At 42.4% G+C, this 17,975-nt stretch overlaps 1 protein-coding gene and 1 pseudogene across 1 annotated transcript in view; both read left to right on the top strand.

Moving 5' to 3' along the window:
• LOC132152304 (rootletin-like) overlaps positions 1-9,718 on the top strand; it is a 37,445-nt pseudogene extending 27,727 nt beyond the window's left edge.
• A 591-nt stretch (positions 9,719-10,309) lies between these two features.
• LOC132151904 (sushi, nidogen and EGF-like domain-containing protein 1) overlaps positions 10,310-17,975 on the top strand; it is a 49,558-nt gene continuing 41,892 nt past the window's right edge. The window contains exon 1 of the mRNA XM_059560424.1: positions 10,310-10,576. The gene's annotated coding sequence lies outside the window, so the exon portion shown is untranslated. The remainder of the gene's footprint in view (positions 10,577-17,975) is intronic.

Here is a 17,975-nt window from a genome sequence, read left to right as displayed (position 1 = left end):
GACTTCCTTCTTGGCCCCTGTTTATTTCCCTGTCCTATTGTTTACAGTCAGTATCACTAGCACATGTTGTCCTTAAAGTAGCCTTGAATAAACCAGAATAGTATTGTTTACAAAATGCATTAAACATGAAGATCCATAATGTATTGGTTTACTGGTTAGGTCAAAGGTGACAACCCTGATCATGTGTTACTATGTACTGTATATGGATACAAATGTTTTTGGATGTGCTCTTTAACCAAAAGTTTTTTTTTTCAGACCTGATGAGAAAATGTCTTTTAGGTGTTTATAGAAATATCTCTGCTTGTATGTGTTTTGTGAACATGAGTACGTGCCTTTACCTTAACCTTAACATTGTTTACTTTTAAATTATGTTTGTTTATGTGTACATTCCCTGTGAGCTAATTTGGTTGATGTATACCATAGTATGCCTAGGTTTTCATTTGTTTTTTTGTTCCGATTTGTCCATTTCTACAGATCAAAAGGTTTGTATTTACGTCTTGACAGTTAGTGTGCATTTGTGTTTTTCTATAGACGACACACTCTGGAGCAGTTATGCATAAGACACTCGGATATGAGTAAAGAGCTGGTCACACTAAACGAAGCTCTGAGTCAGCTGAATTTGCAGAAAGAGGTTCTGGAGGACAAAAAGAGCAGTCTTGCACGAGCACTCTCTAGAGTACCGCTCTACACATTCACACGCTCTCCCACTTATTCAATCATCCATTTACTCACCCACTTATTCGTTCCATCACGTTCACTCACCTGCTCACTTATTAATTCACTCGCTACATCTTAGTCCATATTTTATACACTCAGACAGTCTTTCTTCCAACAATGTCACTCACTATTATTTCATTCCATTTTTCACTCTGTCACTCCATAGCTCACACATTTATTTACTCCATTTATTCACACACTGTAGTTACTCACTCATTAATTCATTCTTTCATTCACATATTCACTCATTCATTCATCTTAACAGAACCTGATCTAAGTCTGTATAAAACTGTTCTCATCTGCATGTTGCTACAGTGAATTACATCCAGTCATAAAACTGTTTACTCAGTTTTGCATTAAGTAAATACAGAGTTTTTCCCTGTCAAAAGTCCAGCTCAGTCGTTGAATTACTGGAAACTCAGTTTACTTTCAACTTGGATGAGTTATGTAGCTCTGCTTATTTGTAGTGGTTGAAATCTACCATGCACAACTGCCTTTGGAAGATTTTTCATCACTTACTCTAACTTACAGTTTTCCACACTTCCTCAGTTCTACCACAGGTCATTCTTGGGACAAAATATAACAGTTAAACTCCAGTGCTAAACATTAAACATCTCTGCAGACATATTTTGCCATAACCTCTGATTACAAAATAAATGCTGGTTATGTGAACTTGGTAGCTAATGATTTTATGTAGCCAAATTCCCACTGATGTTTGTACTGCCTCCCCATAGGCGGAGGCCCAGAATGCTGAGCAGGAACTGGCGCTCACTAAACTGCGAAGTGAAGAGGGAGCCCTGAGTGAGGGACTGGTTAAAGATAAGTTCAAATTTAACCATCTTCTCTGACAGGTCAGTGTCATGGAACTGGATTGTGTGCATAGTGTTTATACTCATTTTTTCAAGGAAAGAAAACTAAATAAGAAGGCAATTACTGGGTTACGCAATTTGTGTGGATGCAAGTTTTTTGAGTACATCATGGTGTGAAACAACTGATCATTTTAGAAATGGTTTCTGATGAAGCTGGCTGTCAAAGAATGGTTCTTTTATGGATACCAGCATACCAACATCCACATCACAATATATGATGGCAACCAGCAAGGTTGGTCTTTTCAACATGGTAAACATCATGCTATGTATTCATTAAAAATATAGTTTTTGACCTACTGTATCTGCTGCCAGGTAGAGGCCGAAAGGCAGAGTTTGGTGAACGCAAATGGGAGGCAGTGCTAGAGTGAGCAGCAGCCAGACAGGGGCTAGCTCGACTTCAGCAGGAGTTGTTAGACCTAACGGCGGAGAAGTGTGCTCTAGAGGCCTCACACATTCACCTTCAAGAGACCCGATTGACCCAAAATGCAGTGTACAACCTCCAACAGAGGGAGAAAAGTTCAGCCCTGGAGCAACACGACCAGGCCAGTCGCTCTTCTCCTCAGAAAATGAGGGGGGGGGGGCATTACCTAGTATGATTCACAGCTCTCAGCTGCGCTCTGATGGGTCTTGTTGTCACATTAAAAAGCCAAGAGAAGATATTGGACCCATCTGCCGTGGTACTCAACACCTTCCTCCAAGAGTTCCATATATGAATCTTGGCCCAAGCGTGCATTTTATGAGTGGCAAAGGAATTGGGGATCTCGAGAACAAATATAGGACAGGAAGACTAGAGAAATAGATATTACAGACAGGATTTATCACAGTGAGAGAGAATAAGTGAAAAAAAGCAGTAAATCATAAGCTTGATCTGTCTGCTCGCAGCTTTGCAACAGAGAGTGTGGAATTCATCTGCTCTTTTGTCCATACCTACAGTCATGTTTTACTGAGGTGTCACTATATTAAAACTAGTGTTTTAAAGTTGTCCTAAATCACAAGATCTTAATGTAATCTCCATTTTTACACAGTCTTGAAAATATATTGTAAATTATTAGTCCAGTACATTATTTGCAACATTTCCTTGTCCATTTTACTTGCTGCTTTTTCGGTTGACCTGCTTGGCAGAAAAGTGAAATAAAAGTTCCTTTGGTTTGCTAGCAAACAGTTTAGTGCAAGCTCAGTGGGGAAAGTTTTAACATAGCAGGAAAATATTTGGACAGCCTGCTATTCCTAAGTGTTCAGTTACTGGCATAATCTAGGATCTCACGTGTTTGACAGACCACCAAATTATTAGATATCATCTGAGTACTTGATTCATTATCCTGACGTTGATCTACTATCAGCAAACACTGGAAAAATGTACATGTGTTTGTGTGTGTTTGTGTAGGTCAGAAAGCAGAAGCAAGCCCTGCAGGAACACCTGAACGCATGTTGTAGAGAAAAGTGCTGCTTCGCTAAAGAAGACTTGCAAAGAGAGAGATGAACTAGTAAGAGACAAAGCCAGTCTCACAGTGCAGCTTACATCAGAGCAATGCAAATCCAAGGCCCTAGCCAAAGGCCACTTGGCCTCTCTGCGGTGAGTCAGTGTGTGTTAGTGTTTTAGTGCAAGTAGGATTTGGTGTATTAATGTGTTTATATGAGCTAAGTGTTTGTATTTATGTTGGAATTCAAGGTTGGCAGGCAAAGTAAAACACCTGTTTTTTCAGTGAGTTTTTTTGAGTAATTATCAATTGGGCCTTTTCAATCACGTAACTCTTCCTAGTTTCACTAAGTCTTTTCTGTGGGATAATCACCATGAGGTTAAGCCTGTGTTTTGCTGTGTAAATCATCTCCAGAACATCTCATCTGTCTTGAATGATGTTGGCTAAAGAAACAACCATTTAACGATGTTCATTAGCTTCACAAAACACAGCCTATTTTTCTTTATATTCTCTCACCATCTCTCTTTTTTTTTGCTCACTGCTGAAAGAGAGTCTCTAGAGTCAGGCCTGATCGGGCTAGGCTAGTGGGAGAGAATATTAGTCTACAGGAGGCTAACAAGACTTTGACACGTGAGTGTCTGTTCAGAGGGCCTCTATTCCTCCCTCGTTGATTAGGCTGAGCCCACTGGCCATTGGGCCCCAGCTATAGTCCACAAGGGGCCAATATTTTAGCCCAGAACTGTGGACCAGCTGAGGGGTCAATCGAGGTTCTCTCTAGAGCTTCACAAAGTCCCCTCAAAATAGCATCCACACTGTTCTATTTATGTGCTGTTGCTGTCACTATATATTATGTAATGATGATTCCAAAGAGCATTATAATTTTATGTTTCCAGCATGTTGGAACTCAGTGTGTCCCTAATGTATTTTTTTTTTCATTACAAAGGATGTTTCTCCTCTGTGTATATACTTGCTCTTCCCTTTGCACAGGTGAGCTGTCTAGTGTTTACAGTGAACTAGAGGAGCAAATGTCCCGGGCTTTGCAGGAGAAACAGGCTTTAGAGTTAAATCTTGCTCAGGTTGAGAAAAATACACAACAAGCCCTCATTACAACACAGCAAAGCCACCAGGAGCAACTGCATACTGAGCGAAAGCACAAGGTATCACTGAAAAATTGAGATAAAGGCATTGTCCTTAAAGACACGCTTGATGTGTAATTGTAAGGAGTGTAAATCTTTGGTAGAACAGTAAATCAATCATTTATAATTGATTTTTATTTAGTTCAAAGTTTTATTTTTCCCTGTACAAATGAGTCATCATTTAAGTCATATTTAAAGATTGATACATATTAATCTACGGGGTCTTGAGGCATCAAGAAAATGTAAATTGTTACACCATTAGTGCTTGCAGTCACATGCACATCCATAAATTCACAACACCTTTCCTATTTGTCATTTTAGATTTCAAAATCTATTCCATTTGCTATGTACCCTTTTGCTGAGCCAATAAAAAACCTTAAATTATGTAAGTTTCACAGTGGATAATTACCAAACCGTCTAAAGTATATGGCATTATCCACCTTATTTTTCAACTCAGAAATTGTTATTTTCTGTGATTGTGCAAGACTTCTGATTTGTTACCTGGTATACAGGTAAATAACCTGAAGTATATCACAGTGCAGTAAGCAGATATACTATTTGCACTTGCAACCAATGTTTTGAATATAATAACTAATAAGATAAATATCAGTTTGGAATGTCAAGCAGCATAACAGACTGTTTCTGAAAGTGGCTGACAATAAATCAACTACACCTTCTCCTTTGTTAAAAAGTGTCAGAAAAGGACCACAGGGGTTTAGGACAGCATTTGGAACAGGGGTATAGAGTGAACTGCTCTACCCAGCATGCAACATAGCTCAGAAAACAGCTTAGTATTCATTGTGTGTTTATTTCAGACATGTAAACTGACATATATTTAGGTCTATCAGAGAAATTGTGGCAGAAGATGCAATAACCCTAAACTGTAAAACTCTCCTATGGTTCAAGAGAGTATTTGGATGCTTTTAAAGCATGCACCTGTATCGTGTGTCTGAGGAGCACATGCATGCAGAGTTGTGTGCACAGAGGGAGCAGGCAGAGTCGCAGCTGCGGGCTGAGTGCGAGGAGCAGCGCATGCAGAGTCGCAGAGTTCAGCAGCAGCTGCAGGAAGAACTGGCCAAGCTGCAGCAGCACTGTACAGAGTCCCTGCTGCAGGCCGAGAGCCATAAACAGCAGGCGTGTGTGTGTGTATTTGTGTCTCAGAGGAACACAGTCCAAACCTTTTGACAACTTCCTTTCACGCTGATCAAAAGGTGTGTCTCTTGCCTATATAGCCTTAAACCATCTGCAGTCAGAACATGGAACAGATGGCATCACTGTAAGATGGTTCTACCACATTAAATCTGAATTTAACTGTGCTTGATTGGCACGTTCTATCTGAGAAGGAGGCAGAGAAGGCTGCTCTTACTGAGCGCATAATCACCCTCGAGCGTGACATAGAGACAGCTGCCCTTGAAAAGAATCGAATGCCTAGAGACTTCCTGAGCAAACAGGAGCAGGACAAGGTATAATAAATCCAAATATGTCTTTGGATCACATTTTGTCCTTATTAGATTAGGGCTGCAAAGTTACCCATTAATGCATGACATTAAATATGTAATAGTGTTCATTCATACATTTATTGAATTTGACTTTAAAATCTAAAATCTGTTTGGAGCCAAAGAACACATACTGTATATACACTAGTCCATACCAAAGCATGTGTTTCTCAGTAAATTGAGAAAATAAACAATATATTTATTGTTCAGTGGTATTTCTGTGTGGTGAAATGTAAAATTAAAAAAGTTATATGTAAGAATAAGTTCATAAAGTGCAAGGGATAGTATTGAATTATTGCTGATTTGAAATTTTGTTTTCTCATCCACTGTTTGTTTTATGTTTGATAGTATGTCATTTTGAGTATGTCAGAATTCTGTCTTATAATTAGTTATTATAATTATTTTCATGTTAAAGCCAGAAAAAAATATAAATTGTATATTTAAAATAAGTATATTAAAAATATAATATAACATATTTATTTATTTTTTGCTTTAAAAGGACCTAAATGAATTTTTTACCTGCAGAAAAATGATCCTGAGTAAATATTTCAATCAACTGACAGCCCTGATTTCATGCATCACATTATTATATACATTTTTTGTCTCTCCTCCTCTCTCTGTAGGTCACAGTTTTGGGGTTGCAGACAGAGTTTCAGGACCTACAGTCTCGTTTCGAGGAGTCTCTGAGTTCCCGTGAAGTTTCAGAGTGCAGCTTAAATGACCAGATCATAGAGCTTTCTATGCAGAGGCAGGAGGCTCAGCATGAGGTCACACAACCCAAGATTTTACATTCCAGTTGTTCAGTCACAGAACAAAATCTATTATTCAGAACACACACCAAAATAAAACCCTATGGCCCATGAGAGCAGTAAAAAAAAATGTGCCAGGGCCAAACAACCAACGTCATGTAAGTTAGTAGGTGGGTTAGTTAGTGTTGGTCTGTGAGGCAACATAAGGCCTTGTTGGAGTCCAGCTCGTACTTACCACGGGCAGTCTTGGGGAGCACCATTTAGCACATACTCATGTTGAACTTGGCATTGGTTAATGTATACTGGGCATGCTCCAGGTGCCACCACTTTGATTGGCCAGCACACGTTTGTGTTGTTTCCATGTGTTTCCTTGTTTCTACCTTTCAGGCTCAGTCAACCTTTGGAATAGACCTCTACACATACCTCAGGCCACAGATTTAGTTGTTAGAAACTCTATCCCCATGAACCCAGAGTGTTATGTTACTCAGTGGCTGTGGTGAGAACTTCATCTTTCGGTGATGTTGTCTACTCACCAAGATGGATTCTCCTGTTTGATTATTTTCATTAATCCTCCTCCAGCTTGCTCTGGTCAGACAATCACAAACCACCAGTGGTGAGAGGGAACGATAAAAGCAAGCAGGGAAGTGAAAAGCAAAGGCTTTCTATATGATATGAAAAGGAGAAGTTGCAATCACAAATAAGCAGGTGCTCAGAAGTTTATTTTTTCCTGTTCTGTAATGAAAGTTATCTCCATGGAAACACCACCCCCAACTCATCTCTTACCCAACTGTTCTTTACTACCCCCCCCCCCCCCCCCCCATTAATGAATTAAACCAGTGTGGACTTGGCATGAGCTTATTTCTTTTAGATTAAGATTTATGAGAAGAAAGCATCTTGTGTGGCCTAGTGAACTTACACACACACACACACATTTCTGTTTTACACACTAGCATCTACACATGCTTGTACACACTGCTGATGTTTCTCATCATCACTGCTGTGTGTGGCAGTCTTTGGAGCTTGTCCTGTCCTTCTCTGTTTTTCTTCTCACTCTTTCTCTCTGCATTCTGGCTGCATTTTGGGGAAAAAGTGCACTGTAAAATGATTAGCTGTAGCCAAGCAATTACTAGAATTTGGGTCATATTCCAGTGTGTTTACATGGGCGAGCATATCTGATGAAAGTTTATGAAAATTTGAACCATTTCACATGGACTTAAAACACATTTTTAAGTGCAAGCGAGAATATGCCATGAAATCCAGCACTGAAAGGAGGGCAGAACTCTTTGGAAGAGTCTGATGCTCACATGCTTTGAGAAGCTGAATGGAACAAAGCAGTGGAATTTTACTAATAGACTATGTTTCCATTTCATTCATCTCATGGAAAATGAAGTTGAATTGTCCTCTGCAAAACAGTGCCACGTAAGGAGTATGACTGTTAGAAATCTTCACTTTATCTGTGGTGTCACATCACCACACTTGAGTGATTTAAATTGACTTTATTTAAGATAGATAAAGTTACCCCATTGCACTCAAACCATGACCCATCACTCCTTTTGTATTTACAGATAATTTGGTTTAATTTAATCTTTCCCTCTCATCTCTGTCTCTTGCAGGTGGAGCATTTGAGGAGGGAACTGAGTGAGGTGGAGGAGAGCAGGGAATCTGGCTGTAAGGAACTGATGGAGGCCCACCGAGAGCTAAGGGAGTGTTTGCAGGACAGGGACACTCAACAGTGTGGTGGCTTGGAACTGAAGAGATAGTTAGAAGATGTTGTGAGAGAGAAAAAGGTCATCCAGGCTTCTAATAATGAACTCCGAACAGCTGTGAAGAGAGCCGAGTTTGAAAACAACAGGTTTAGCATACTACACATATTTGAATTGTAGATCGCTTTTGTATTACATATACATACCTGTTTTTCTGTTAGCTTGGCTAGCAGAATATAACATCAGATCATCACTGAGATGTGATTTGAATGAACATAAACAAACTGTAATCTAAAACATTAGTTTCAAAAAGAGGTTCTCTGTATGGTATAGCCTAAATTTTAGCAAAGGAATACATATTTCTTTATGGGATATCAAACATTCCCAGTAAGGCCAAGTTTCTTTAATGAACAAGGAATTAGCATCATTACAAATTTATTATTATTCCTCTTTTTTAATTTTTTTTTAATCGGTTTGAAGCGAGTGGGAGAAGAAAAGGATCAGAGTACTGGACAAAGAGTACTGGAAAGCGATGTTGGCAGAGAGGCAGCTCTGAAAGAGGTACAACACAAAAACTGGCATAAATATAGAATCCACATTCACATGCAGTAACACACTTGGAACTGGTCTGTCTGTGTTAAAAGGTTGCAGGCTTGCAGCCGCGTGTATCAGAACTGGAAGAAGCACAGCACCAGGAGAAAGAGTTGCAGCAACAACGGGATGCCAATCTTCAGGAGATCCAAGTGAAGCAGCGTGAGGAGGTTGCTCGCTTGGAGGGGGCACTGCAGGAGGCCAAAAGCCAGGAGCATCAGCTGGTACAGAATGAAGCCATATGGAGAGATCTTGAGCCCAGGTTGAATGTTCTCAGTTCTACCCTAAGATTTAGACTTGGAAGCAGACGTGGAAGACAGTCGCCCGCACCTGGGAAACGCAGACAGAGTCCCTCACCATGGAAAACTCGATCGCCTGTGAAAGGTAATGCATTCTCAGTCCAATAATGAATTGGGTCTCTGTAGCAAAGGATAGTTCAGAATAGGTCAATATGTCAAGAAGAAGATCACCACTCTTATATTACAAAGGATTATTTTCTTAAAATCTAAAGGTTATTCAACAATGTGCTGCTATAACTTACATGGTGTTCTAAGTTACTTTTGAGAAGAATTAAATAAAAACTTTTGTTTATACCCTCAGGTGAAAGCATGTTAGATGAACCTGGGATGAGTGGATTGCCAGTGTGTTCTCTGTCCCCCTCCCGCAGAGAGGAAGGAGAATTGGATTTGGACTCAGTTCACATGTTGCTGCGTAGCTTCCAGCAAGAGCTCAGGAACACACAGAGAGAGCGGGTATCTGACACCTCTAAATTGCAACAAAGGCAACAAAGGCATCATAAAAGCAGTCCACCCAGTTATACTAAAATTATGCTAGACTTATCTTTCAGTGAGCTGTTAACTGCTGTGACTGAATTACTGTTAGAATTGAATAGAAACAAATCAGTCTGATTTTTGAATAAATCATTCAGTTTGTTTTTGTGAGCTGGATCCAACTTAAAAGAATGATTTGTTGATTAATTTTGCTCACATAAACTTTTTTTTTTGGTCTTCATTTATGATAGTTCTGTATCCATTCATTGTAACTGTTTCTGAAAGTTTCTCCTTTTGTGTTCCACAGAAGACAAGGTCATACAGGTTTAGAGCAACATATATGAATTAACTATTTCTAAGCTTACACATAAAACTTAACACACAGTATACACTTCCCCTTCCCCTAAAAACTCAAGATTCGCAGGATTTGACCTTAGCAAAGTTTTGGTCTTGAGCATGACCATTAATGCCATGGACAAAACTATAGTGAGGGACAAACAAATGGAGGATCTGAAACAACACAAGGTGTATCAATAACTATAAGAACTATAATAACATAAACAACATTTTCTTTGTCTTTCTCTTTGACTGTAAGATGAGGCACAGGCACATAGGCTGCATTTTATAGCATGCATAAGTTTGCAGATTGATAACTGCCTTACTAAGCTGACCATATACTAGAAATTCCCTACAATAGCAAGACAGAAGACAAGCTTAAACATCTCAACTTGATGATTAAACATTAAGCAAATTCTCTTTTGAGGCTTTATTAAAAAGACTGTCAATCATTTTTCTTCATTGTGAACTCACAAACAACTTTAAGTTCATTGTGGTTCCGCCTCAATATGTTTTTTTTTCATAATCTGGTAGTAGTGAGAAGAACAGCCTCTTCATTAAAACTGTATGTGGGTGTGTGATTATGCATGTGTAAAATGATGCTAGTTCATACTTGTCTGTGTGTGTGTATATGTGCACAGGAAAGGTTGGATAAGACACTTGAGGCTCTGACAAACAGTAGGAAGCAAAATCATGGGTTGAGTGAGAGACTACAGATCCTGCAGAGAAGCTAGGACGAGTCTGAACTCACGGTCTCTGAACTGGACAAACAGAAACAAGGCCTGAAGGAGGTTATTCACACTCACATACTCTTACAGTTTACACAATGTTTTAAAGAGTTAGTTTGCCTTAAATAAAAATTCTTTTCTCATTTACTTACCCTCATTTTGTTCCAAACCCTGGCGTTCCTGCCATTCCTCTTTCTTCTCCTGTCACTGTCTGGGGTCTCTCTGGTCAACCTGTAGCCACTATCACCCACACCACCCCACATGTTGCCTTGGTGCTGCCTCTCCTCCTGTGTCTGTGTCTCCTGTGTTGCAGGTTGAGGCTGTTGACCTCACTGGGGTTCCGGGGGAGTACTCCGATCTGCGGCAGGTTTAGTCTAAGACTAAGTTAGACCTCCGCAACGCCTATCATTTCATCCGCATTCATGTGGGTGACGAGTAGTAAACAGCCTTCAATACCGCCACGGGACACTATGAATACCTGGTCCTTCCGTTTGGGCTTACTAATGCTCCTGCTGTCTTCCAGGGCATGGTCAATAGCATGTTGGGAGACATGATTAATCGATTTGTCTTTGTGTACCTCGATGATATTCTCATCTTCTCTCCATCCCTTCAGGTATACACTCAGCATGTGGGCCAGGTCCTCCAATTGCTGCTGGAGAACCAGCTTTATGTCAAAGTGGAGAAGTGCGAGTTCAACACCAAGTCAGTCTTGTACCAATGCTTTATAGTCTCAGATGGGGAAATTAAGCCAGATCAGGCCAAGGTCGAAGCTGTTGCCAAGTGGCCAGTCCCCAACTCCAGGAAGGCTCTGCAACCTTTCTTGGGCTTCGCCAACTTCTACTAGCAATTCATTAGGAATTTTGGCCAGGTAACTGCACCCTTAATAGCGCTTACCTCCATCAAGGTACTGTTCACCTGGAGTGCTCGGGCTCAGGAGGCCTTTGATAATTTAAAGTCCCGATTTATCTCTGCTCCTGTTCTCTCCGTTCCAGATCCTGAACGGCAATTCATTGTTGATGTGGATGTGTCTGAGGTTGGGGTAGGCGCAGTCTTGTCCCAGCGTTCCAGTAAGGATGGGAAGTTGCACCCCTGTGCATATTTTTCCCATCGCCTTAACCCTGCAGAACGAAATTACTACATTGGCAACCGTGAGCTGCTGGCGGTGAGGTAGGCCCTGGGTGAATGGTGTCACTGGTTGGAGGGGTCCGCGCTGCCCTTCTTGGTCTGGACGGATCACAAGAACTTAGAGTATGTCCGTTCGGCCAAGAGACTGAGTCCGCGCCAGGCTCGCTGGGCACTCTTTCGGCGCTTCAACTTCACCCTTTCAACTTCACCGGCCTGGTTCTAAAAACATTAAACCCGATACCCTATCCCGTCAGTTCGAGTGGTCGGGAGAGGAGGCCCCTGCTGAGACAATACTCCCTGAGGGGGTGGTGGAAGGGGTCCTCTCCTGGGATGTCGAGTGTTGGGTAGAAGAGGCCGGACAAGGGGAGGAAGTACCAGTCGATTGTCCGGCAGGTCGGTTGTTCGTGCTGGCAGCGCTACGCCTAGAGGTCCTTCAGTGGAGTCATGAGTCTAGGATCGCCTGTCATCCAGGAGTCAGGAGATCTCTGGCTGCCATCCGCCAGCGATTCTGGTGGCCCGCTATGGGCCAGGATGTCAGGAGGTTTGTATTGGCTTGCTCCGTTTGTGCCCAAAAAAAGTTATCTAACCGTCCCCCCATTGGTTTACTTCAACCCCTGCCCATCCCTTCTCGTCCCTGGTCACACATTGCCTTAGATTTTGTTTCTGGCTTGCCTCCTTCGAGAGGTTACACTGTTATTCTCAAGGTGTTGGTTTGCTTCTCTAAAGTGGTTCAGTTTGTGCCCCTACCCAAACTCCCCTCTGCCAAGGAGACCGCCCAACTGGTAATTGACCACGTCTTCCGCATTCATGGTCTTACGGTGGACATGGTCTCTGATAAGGGTCCCCAGTTTGTCTCCCGCTTTTGGCAAGAAATTTGTCGACAGATTGGGGCCTCTACAAGTCTGTCATCAGGTTTTCATCCCCAGACCAACGGCCAGTGTTAGCGAGCCAATCAGGATCACTAGCGAGTCCTCCATTGCCTGGCATTCCACAATCCTGCCTCTTGGAGCCAACAGCTCACTTGGATTGAGTATTCCCATAATACTCTTCCAGTGCCATCCACACATTGTCACCCTTTGAATGATCTGTTGGTTTACCTACCTCCTTTATTTCCCTCTCAGGAAACCGATGCTGCAGTGCTGTCTGCTCTAGCCTTTGTCCGGAGATGTCGTAGTGTCTGGAGGAAGACTAGAAAGGCCCTGGTCCAGGCCTCCAGATGGACCAAGGCAGCGGATGATCACCACCGGATTCTGGCGTCCAGTTATGTCTGTGGTCAGAAGGTATGGCTGTCTACCAAGGACCTGCCTCTCAAGGCTGTCTCTCGCAAGTTGGCACCCAGGGTCATTGGTCCATACCAGATCACCAAGGTCCTTAATCCGGTTGAGATACGGCTCAAGTTGCCTCCCTCTCTTGGTCGGGTGCACCCTGTTTTTCTTGTATTCAGGGTTAAGCCTGTTTTCAGGTCCTCCCCTTAATGCCAACATTTCATCCCCATCCATTAGTGGATGGTTCTCTTGTCTATTCTGTTAGGAGGTTACTAAATGTTCGTCGCCGTGGCAGGGGCATCCAATACCTGGTGGACTGGGAGGGCTATGGTCCGGAGGAGAGGAGTTGGGTTCCAGCTTGGGATATTCTGGATCGGTCACTGATCGATGACTTCTGCCGGAGACGGAAGGGGGAGGGGGTACTGTTATGGTGGGGTCTTAGGCTTTTGTTGCCCTGGATGGCTTTTTGTTTTGGTGGCTCGCCAGGTGTTTGACGGTCCCCGCTGTTTTCTTCGCCCCTGTTGTGATCCCTGATTAACGTGTTCTCCCTCACCTGCACCCTATTCTGCACTTATTATCTTCCCTTTATTGTGCCCTTGTGTTTGCTGTCTTGTGTCAGTCCGTAAGCATTGTTTGAAACACTAATCTTCACCCAGTGTTGGGGGTAAGGAATTACACGGTATTACAGTAACTATATTACTTTTTTGGGTAACGAAGTAAAGGTAACTGGTAACTACACTACTTTACTAGAATATAGGAACGTGCTTTCCTGCATTACACGTGCTGTGTTTGCCTGTGTGTAAAGTTCTGGGCCTGGTTTCCCGATAACGATTGATCTTAGCGCTTAAGAGTGTTTTCTACGAGTAATTTTACGATCATTGTTATTGTTTGACGTGCGTTTCCCAACATTGCATGCAAAGAAATCACACAGCTGTGCTTCAAGTGCTACATTGGAGTCGCTCTCCGTTTGTCAAGTGCTGAAATGTCATCTTATAGACGGTTTCATCGGGCGCACGCGCCTGGGCCTAAGTTAACTTCCGGTCTGTGTTGTGTATATTGGTCTGGCTAGCGGTGCCGTCTACAAACGCAGTTAAAGTTAAGGTGATGAGTAGACTGTAGTTGGGCTCAGGTGGTTGTGATGTGGGATGTGTTTCCCATACATATATTTATTTTTGGAGACTCGCCACAATTTTAAAACTAAACGATTTTCCAAAAGGCTTTGTTGAATAAACATGAGCACGTACTGCACGTTTAATAATAATAATAATTCCTTACTGTGACGAGTGGGGCGGGGGCCGAGGGATGTGGGAACACGAGCGAGGCCGGTGGAGTGATTGGGAAATCAGCGACACCTGCGACCCACCACCGGTCTCGAGTCCCACATAGGAGATGGAAGGATATAAAACTGGAGTGACGACAGTGAAGGACGAGAGAGGACCAGGCCTGGGCTTTAGTTTATGTTTTGCTTTTTAATTTGAGCGCATCAGTCGTCCGTGAGGGGCTGGTGCGCTGTTTTGTGTTTATTTTTGTAATTAAAGTCTTTATTTGATTGTCCGCCGGTTCCCGCCTCCTTCTCCCGGGTTTCGGCACCACTGTAATAATAAAACCTTCATATACATCCGGAAGAAGGAGGCGGGAACCGGCGGACAATCAAAATTACATTTTAATAATTCCAAAATAAACACAAAACAGCGCACCAGCCCCTCACGGACCACTGATGGAGCAGGAGATGAAGAGGAGGCAAGCATACAGGTGCTTCTCAATAAATTAGAATGTGGAGAAAAAGTTCATTTATTTCAGTAATTTAACTCAAACTGTGAAACTCATGTATTAAATAGCTGCAATGCACACAGACTGAAATAGTTTAAGTCTTTTGTTCTTTTAATTGTTAGGATTTTGGCTCACATTTAACAAAACCCCACCAATTCAACAAATTAGAATACTTCATAAAACCAATAAAAAAAACATTTAGTGAATTGTTGGCCTTCTGGAAAGTATGTTAATTTACTATACAAGTACTCAATACTTGGTAGGGGTTCATTTTGCTTTAATTACTTCCTCAATTCAGCGTGGCATGGAGGTGATCGGTTTGCGGCACTGCTGAGGTGGTATGGAAGCCCAGGTTTCTTTGACGGTGGCCTTCAGCTCATCTGCGTTGTTTGGTCTCTTGTTTCTCATCTTCCTCTTGACAATAGCCCATAGATTCTCTATGGGGTTCAGGTCTGGTGAGTGTGCTGGCCAGTCAAGCACACCATCACCATGGTCATTCAACCAACTTTTGGTGCTTTTGGCAATGTGGGCAGGTGCCAAATCCTGCAGGAAAATAAAATCATCATCTTCAAAAAGCTGGTCAGCAGAAGGAAGCATGAAGTGCTCCAAGATTTCTTGGTAAATGGGTGCAGTGATTTTGGTTTTCAAAAAACACAATGGACCAACACCGGCAGATGACATTGCACCCCAAATCATCACAGACTGTGGAAACTTAACCCTCTGGAGTCTAAGGGTATATTTGGAGCCTGGAGAAGTTTTGTCATGCCCTGACATTTTTGCTTTTTTCAGTTTCTTATACAGATCTAAATGGCTAAAGTCTAATTTCACTGTAATCAGCACAAATTGGGCTATAATAATATGTGAGCAGCATGTATGTGCATGATTGTGTTTTTGAGAAAAAAAATGTTATGCGTGGTTAGTGAAAAACTAAAAATGTTAAATCAATTGAATAAGGCCATAAAACACATACAGAACATTAGTCCCCGGAACTTTTGAGAACTTGAGCTTTTAGCCTAGAATTTTTCTTTCTAAATTATGTGAAAATCATCTTGTTTGCTCACTTACAGAAAAAAATATATAGATTTTTTTAAGACACTTTTTGTTGGTAAAAGTCATATGTGAGTAGGCGTGAACTATCATGAATATCATTGTGATTTACACCTGAGAAGACAAAGACCCGCATAATGAGCTGCATAATGAGCCTTTCAGTCAGCTGTGTCACTGAGAGGGGAAGAGTTACAAGAAAGAATGTGAGAACAAAATAAATGTATATAATTTTATTTTTGTAGTTTATTTAGAATATATTTAATTATCCCACAACATAATTTAATATGCACTTGGGAGTGCAGATAAACAGTTTATTATGAACAATCAAAGCTGACTTTGAAACTGAATACTGAATTTTTTGCATAATTACTCCGGTCACACATTCCTTCAGAAATCCTTTTAACAATCTTATTTTCTACAAAAAAAACCATTTATTGTTATTATTATTATTATTATTATTATTATTATTATTATTATTATTATTATTATTATTATTAATGTTGAAAAGAGCTGAGAATATTTTTTCAGTTTTTTAGGGGGGATAAATTTAAAGAACAGCATTGTGTTACATTTGTTACAGTTACATTTATTTGTTACATTTATATTATTTACATCAAGCTTTTGAATGGTATAGTATTGTATATTGTTATTGAAACTACATAATATTTCACTTGATTATACATTTAGTCAGGAATTATAGTTTGGAAAAAGTCTAACTACTAAAATGTTTACACGTTATGTGAAAACTAGTACAAGTATATAAATAAATAAAAAGAGACTTACTCATGTCTATGATCTCTGCTGAATAAAGTGCTTCATTCTTTTTTTCTGAGGAAATCAAAATCTCAAATCCTCAACCACATCACATCTTTTTGGGGTGAATTATGTCGTATTCCTCTCATCACGAAGCAAACAGTAAAACACCATATGCCCCAGGAGCCTCTGAAACAGTTTCACTGGAACCGCTCTCTTGCCCTCGAATTGTCTCAGGCAATTCAGCAGTGACTGCGCGCGCTCATTCGTAAGCCGCGCGAACATGGCGACCGAGTCTATTTCCATACCGAGAAAAGAGATCCTCTGCACAGGGGAGAGCTTGCTCTTTTCCCAGTTGACCTGAAGACCCAGTCGAGCGAGGTGTCTGAGCACCAGATCCCTGTGCTCGCACAACCGCTCTTGAGAGTGAGCTAGGATCAGCCAGTCGTCAAGCAGTTGAGGATACGAACACCTTGTTCCCTGAGAGGAGCCAGGGCTCCCTCCACGACCTTCATAAAGACGCGGGGAGACAGGTCTGTGTCGAGGAAGAATGGAGACATGAAAGTACGCGTCCTTCAAGTCTATCGCTGCAAACCAATCCATTGGACGAATGCATTCGAAAATGTGCTTGGGCATTAGCATCTTGAACGGGAGTCTGTGCAGAGCTCGGTTCAAGGCACGCAAGTCCAGGATTGGCCGTAACCCACCTGCCTTCTTGGGTACTATGAAGTAAGGGCTGTAAAAGCCGGACTTCATGTTGGCTGGAGGGACCGGCTCTATCGTGCCCTTTGCCAGCAGGGTTGCGACCTCCGCGAGCATGACAGGGGCGTCTTTGCCCACCATCATCGGACTCTTGGGACCCGGAGGTAGAGGAAGCAGCTCTTTTAGTGAAGGTTTGGGTACCACCGGCCGCAGGGCCAGTGGCGGAACAAAAAGAAAACGAGAATAAAGGATTCTCCCCCGGCCCTCCTCCGGGGGAAGGAGTGGTCATGTTACCATCTCCTGATGAGCTGACGTCTCCAACTCCGGGTCGCCCGTCTCAGGAACGCCGCTTGGCCTGGCGTTTGGCAGGATTAGGGGCACAGACGGGTTTTTCCTCGCTGCGGCCAGGGTGAAGGCTGCTGCTGTGGCCGAGCAGGAGTGGAGGAGGCTATAGGGGGACACCCTCGGCGATGAGCAGGCTGAGGCGGCTGCGCCGGCGGCGAGGTGGAAGCAGCAGTGGTCCGCCGGGGCAGGATGTGTCTGGTGGCCTCAGACTGCTTCTGGGCAGCAGAGAACTGCTGGGCAAAGCTCTCTACTGCGTCGCCGAAGAGGCCATCCTGGGAGACCGGAGAGTTGAGGAGCTGAGCCTGATCAGACTCCCTCATGTCTGCCAGGTTCAGCCATAGGTGGCGCTCCTGGACCCCCAAAGTGCACATCACCTGACCCAAGGAGCGCGCAGTGACCTTCGACGCCCGGAGAGCAAGGCACTGCCCTTGTGCAGCTGCCGGAGCAGCTTGGCC

The sequence above is a fragment of the Carassius carassius genome, chromosome 10, assembly GCF_963082965.1.
Source record: "Carassius carassius chromosome 10, fCarCar2.1, whole genome shotgun sequence".
Classification (NCBI taxonomy): domain Eukaryota; kingdom Metazoa; phylum Chordata; class Actinopteri; order Cypriniformes; family Cyprinidae; genus Carassius; species Carassius carassius.
Note: the sequence above shows the minus strand (reverse complement) of the source record. Positions and strands in the feature narration are given on the sequence as shown.